General features: G+C 55.1%; 6 non-coding genes across 6 annotated transcripts in view; all 6 read left to right on the top strand.

Annotated features, from left to right (window-relative positions):
• The first annotated feature begins 2,230 nt into the window (after positions 1–2,230).
• Positions 2,231–2,302, top strand: trnah-gug. Its single transcript has one exon. It is a non-coding gene; the product is annotated as a tRNA-His (tRNA).
• Positions 2,303–2,696: 394 nt separating this feature from the next.
• trnae-uuc lies at positions 2,697–2,767 on the top strand. The gene has a single exon. It is a non-coding gene; the product is annotated as a tRNA-Glu (tRNA).
• A 312-nt stretch (positions 2,768–3,079) lies between these two features.
• trnah-gug lies at positions 3,080–3,151 on the top strand. Its single transcript has one exon. It is a non-coding gene; the product is annotated as a tRNA-His (tRNA).
• Positions 3,152–4,426: 1,275 nt separating this feature from the next.
• trnae-uuc lies at positions 4,427–4,498 on the top strand. The gene has a single exon. It is a non-coding gene; the product is annotated as a tRNA-Glu (tRNA).
• A 307-nt stretch (positions 4,499–4,805) lies between these two features.
• On the top strand, positions 4,806–4,877 carry trnah-gug. The gene has a single exon. It is a non-coding gene; the product is annotated as a tRNA-His (tRNA).
• Positions 4,878–4,979: 102 nt separating this feature from the next.
• Positions 4,980–5,000, top strand: part of trnar-acg — a 73-nt gene continuing 52 nt past the window's right edge. Inside the window, exon 1 of the tRNA in view lies at positions 4,980–5,000. This exon is cut by the window's right edge and continues 52 nt beyond it. This is a non-coding gene — a tRNA (tRNA-Arg).

Here is a 5,000-nt window from a genome sequence, read left to right as displayed (position 1 = left end):
ACGGCATCTTTTGCACACGGCTGGATCGTTGGCGTTAAGCCCGGCAACTGTTGTGGCCCTGTGTCGGGAAACACGCTGACTGTCTGCCTGTGCCACCCCTTCCCTGCAGGGCCAGTGGCGGCAATGGATAAGCGTCTGACTACGGAATCAGAAGATTCTACGTTCGACTCCTCGGCTGGCTCGGCGGCACGTTTTGACCGTACGCTGGGAAGATCTGTACGCTCTGCTGTGGCCCTCTATCCTTTCCCTGGGCAGTACATTTGCCGCCGACTTCGGTGGGCCTTGATGTGGTCTCTCGTCACGGCGTAGTAAGTCCTGGACAGCCGTCGTGCTACTGGTGGTCGAGCATAAATCCCCACGCGAATTAGCTTTTCCCCAAGCAACCTTGCCTTTTGTCTCTTCCCATATGTACTAGCGGTTAGGATTCCTGGTTTTCACCCAGGCGGCCCGGGTTCGACTCCCGGTATGGGAAGCAGTTTTTAGGTTCCCGTCAGCGTATGCTCCTTCCCACGAGCCCCATAACAAACCTACTGTCTGTTTCCAGCTGCCTGGCCTGTTCTTAATCTGTTGGACTCCTCTCAAGTGGCTTAAGACTGTGGCCACTCAACTATGTGGACTGTGTCCCTCTTCAGAAGCTTTTCCCACCCTTCAGCATCTCGTTTGCGGAGCGCATACTTGCAGCCGAGGAGTCATCAAAGGAGCCGGTGTCAATACCAGGTCACAGAGCACACACTCTGAGAGAGGATTTTTACTGGCAGCAGAGGAGCTCAAAGCCTGTGGTTGGCCGTGATCGTATAGAGGTTAGTACTCTGCCGTTGTGGCCGCAGCAACCCCGGTTCGAATCCGGGTCACGGCATCTTTTGCACACGGCTGGATCGTTGGCCGTTAAGCCCGGCAAACTGTTGTGGCCCTGTGTCGGGAAAACACACTGACTGTCTGCCTGTGCCACCCCTTCCCTGCAGGGCCAGTGGCGCAATGGATAACGCATTCTGACTACGGATCAGAAGATTCTACGTTCGACTCCTGGCTGGCTCGGCGGCACGTTTTGACCGTACGCTGGGAAGATCTGTACGCTCTGCTTGGCCCTCTATCCTTCCCTGGAGCAGTACATTTGCCGCCGACTTCGGTGGGCCTTGATGTGGTCTCTACGTCACGGCGTAGTAAGTCCTGGACAGCCGTCGTGCCTACTGGTGGTCGAGCATAAATCCCCACGCGAATTAGCTTTTCCCCAAGCAACCTTGCTTTTGTCTCTTCCATATGGTCTAGCGGTTAGGATTCCTGGTTTCACCCAGGCGGCCCGGGTTCGACTCCCGGTATGGGAAGCAGTTTTAGGTTCCCGTCAGCGTATGCTCCTTCCCACGAGCCCCATAACAAACCTACTGTCTGTTTCCAGCTGCCTGGCCTGTTCTTAATCTGTTGGACTCCTTTCAAGTGGCTTAAGACTGTGGCACTCAACTATGTGGACTGTGTCCCTCTTCAGAAGCTTTTCCCACCCTTCAGCATCTCGTTTGCGGAGCGCATACTGCAAGCCGAGGAGTCATCAAAGGAGCCGGTGTCAATAACAGGTCACAGAGCACACACTCTGAGAGAGGATTTTTACTGGCACAGAGGAGCTCAAAGCCTGTAGGTTGGCCGTGATCGTATAGAGGTTAGTACTCTGCGTTGTGGCCGCAGCAACCCGTTCGAATCCGGCGTCACGGCATCTTTTGCACACGGCTGGATCGTTGGCTTAAGCCCGTCAACTGTCTGTGGCCCTGTGGTCGGGAAACACGCTGACTGTCTGCCTGTGCCACCCCTTCCCTGCAGGGCCAGTGCGCGCAATTGGATAAAGAGCTCTGGACTACGGATCAGACAGATTTCATACGGTTTACGACTCCTTGCTGCGCTCGGCGGCACATTTTGACCGTACGCTGGGAACGACCTGGTACGCCTCTTGCTGTGGCCCTCAAGGCCCACCGCACAGTCACCGAAAGTACCTGTTTTCCAGCATGCCTGGCCTGTTCTTAATCTGTTGGGACTCCTTTCAAGTGGCTTAAGGACTGTGGCACTCAACTATGTGTGACTGTGTCCCTTCTTCAGAAAGCTTTTCCCACCCTTCAGCATCTCGTTTGCGGAGCGCATACTGCAGCCGAGGAGTCATCAAAGGAGCCGGTGTCAATACCAGGTCACAGAGCACACACTCTGAGAGAGGATTTTTACTGGCAGCAGAGGAGCTCAAAGCCTGTGGTTGGCCGTGATCGTATAGAGGTTAGTACTCTGCGTTGTGGCCGCAGCAACCCCGGTTCGAATCCGGGTCACGGCATCTTTTGCACACGGCTGGATCGTTGGCGTTAAGCCCGGCAAACTGTTGTGGCCCTGTGTCGGGAAACACGCTGACTTGTCTGCCTGTGCCACACGCTTCCCTGCAGGGCCAGTGGCGCAATGGATAAGAGTCTGACTACGGATCAGAAGATTCTAGGTTCGACTCCTGGCTGGCTCGGCGGCACATTTTGACCGTACGCTGGGAAGATCTGTACGCTCTGCTGTGGCCCTCTATCCTTTCCCTGGGCAGTACATTTGCCGCCGACTTCGGTGGGCCCTTGATGTGGTCTCTCGTCACGGCGTAGTAAGTCCTGGAACAGCCGTCGTGCTACTGGTGGTCGAGCATAAATCCCCACGCGAATTAGCTTTTCCCCAAAGCAACCTTGCTTTTTCTCTTCCATATGGTCTAGCGGTTAGATTCCTGGTTTTCACCCAGGCGGCCCGGGTTCGACTCCCGGTATGGGAAGCGTTTTAGGTTCCCGTCAGCGTATGCTCCTTCCACGAGCCCCATAACAAACCTAACTGTCTGTTTCCAGCTGCCTGGCCTGTTCTTAATCTGTTGGACCTCCTTTCAAGTGGCTTAAGACTGTGGCACTCCAACTATGTGGAACTGTGTCCCTCTTCAGAAGCTTTTCCCACCCTTCAGCATCTCGTTTGCGGAGCGCATACTGGCAGCCGAGGAGTCATCAAAGGCAGCCGGTGTCAATACCAGGTCACAGAGCACACACTCTGAGAGAGGATTTTTACTGGCAGCAGAGGAGCTCAAAGCCTGTGGTTGGCCGTGATCGTATAGAGGTTAGTACTCTGCGTTGTGGCCGCAGCAACCCCGGTTCGAATCCGGGTCACGGCATCTTTTGCACACGGCTGGATCGTTGGCGTTAAGCCCGTCAAACTGTTGTGGCCCTGTGTCGGGAAACACGCTGACTGTCTGCCTGTGCCACCCCTTCCCTCCAGGGCCAGTGGCGCAATGGATAACGAGTCTGACTACGGATCAGAAGATTCTACGTTCGACTCCTTGCTGGCTCGGCGGCACATTTTGACCGTACGCTGGGAAGATCTGTACGCTCTGCCGTGGCCCTCAAGGCCCACCGAAGTCACCGAAGTACCTGTTTCCAGCTGCCTGGCCTGTTCTTAATCTGTTGGACTCCTTTCAAGTGGCTTAAGACTGTGGCACTCAACTATGTGGACTGTGTCCCTCTTCAGAAGCTTTTCCCACCCTTCAGCATCTCGTTTGCGGAGCGCATACTGCAGCCGAGGAGTCATCAAAGGAGCCGGTGTCAATACAGGTCACAGAGCAACACTCTGAGAGAGGATTTTTACTGGCAGCAGAGGAGACTCAAAGCCAATGTGGTTTGGCCGTGATCGTATAGAGGTTAGTACTCTGACGTTCGTGGCCGGCAGCAATCCCCGGTATCGAATCCGGCGTCACGGCATCTTTGCACAACGGCATGGCATACGCTTGGACAGATTAAGCCCGGGCAAACACATCGTTGTGGCCCCTGTGTCGGGAAACACGCTGACTGTCTGCCTGCTGCCACAGCTTCCCTGCAGGGCCAGGTGGCGCAATGGATAACGCCGCCTCTGACTACCGGATCAGAAGAATTCTAGGTTTTCGAACTCCTGAGCTTGGGCTCGGCCGGCGCACGTTTTTGACCGTACGCTGGGGGAAGATCTTGTACGCCTCTAGTCTGTGGCCCTCAAGGCCCACCGATAGCTCCACCGAAGTACCTGTTTCCAGCTGCCAGTGGCCCCCTGTCTACTTAATCTAGTTGGACTCCTTTCAAGTGGCTTAAGACTGTGGCACTCAACTATGTGGACTGTGTCCCTCTTCAGAAGCTTTTCCCACCCTTCAGCATCTCGTTTGCGGAGCGCATACTGCAGCCGAGGAATCATCAAAGGAGTCGGTGTCAATACCAGGTCACAGAGCACACACTCTGAGAGAGGATTTTTACTGGCAGCAGAGGAGCTCAAAGCCTGTGGTTGGCCGTGATCGTATAGAGGTTAGTACTCTGCGTTGTCTCTCGTCACGGCGTAGTAAGTCCTGGACAGCCGTCGTGCTACTGGTGGTCGAGCATAAATCCCCACGCGAATTAGCTTTTCCCCAAGCAACCTTGCTTTTGTCTCTTCCCATATGGTCTAGCGGTTAGGATTCCTGGTTTTCACCCAGGCGGCCCGGGTTGGACTCCCGGTATGGGAAGCAGTTTTAGGTTCCCGTCAGCGTATGCTCCTTCCCACGAGCCCCATAACAAACCTACTGTCTGTTTCCAGCTGCCTGGCCTGTTCTTAATCTGTTGGACTCCTTTCAAGTGGCTTAAGACTGTGGCACTCAACTATGTGGACTGTGTCCCTCTTCAGAAGCTTTTCCCACCCTTCAGCATCTCGTTTGCGGAGCGCATACTGCAGCCGAGGAGTCATCAAAGGAGCCGGTGTCAATACCAGGTCACAGAGCACACACTCTGAGAGAGGATTTTTACTGGCAGCAGAGGAGCTCAAAGCTGTGGTTGGCCGTGATCGTATAGAGGTTAGTACTCTGCGTTGTGGCCGCAGCAACCCCGGTTCGAATCCGGGTCACGGCATCTTTTGCACACGGCTGGATCGTTTGGGTTAAGCCCGCAAACTGCTGTGGCCCTGTGTCGGGAAACACGCTGACTGTCTGCCTGTGCCACCCCTTCCCTGCAGGGCCAGTGGCGCAATGGATA

The sequence above is a fragment of the Clupea harengus genome, unplaced genomic scaffold (genome assembly GCF_900700415.2).
Source record: "Clupea harengus unplaced genomic scaffold, Ch_v2.0.2, whole genome shotgun sequence".
NCBI lineage: Eukaryota > Metazoa > Chordata > Actinopteri > Clupeiformes > Clupeidae > Clupea > Clupea harengus.
The sequence above is the reverse complement of the archived record's forward strand: the minus strand, read 5'-3'. Positions and strand labels throughout refer to the sequence as shown.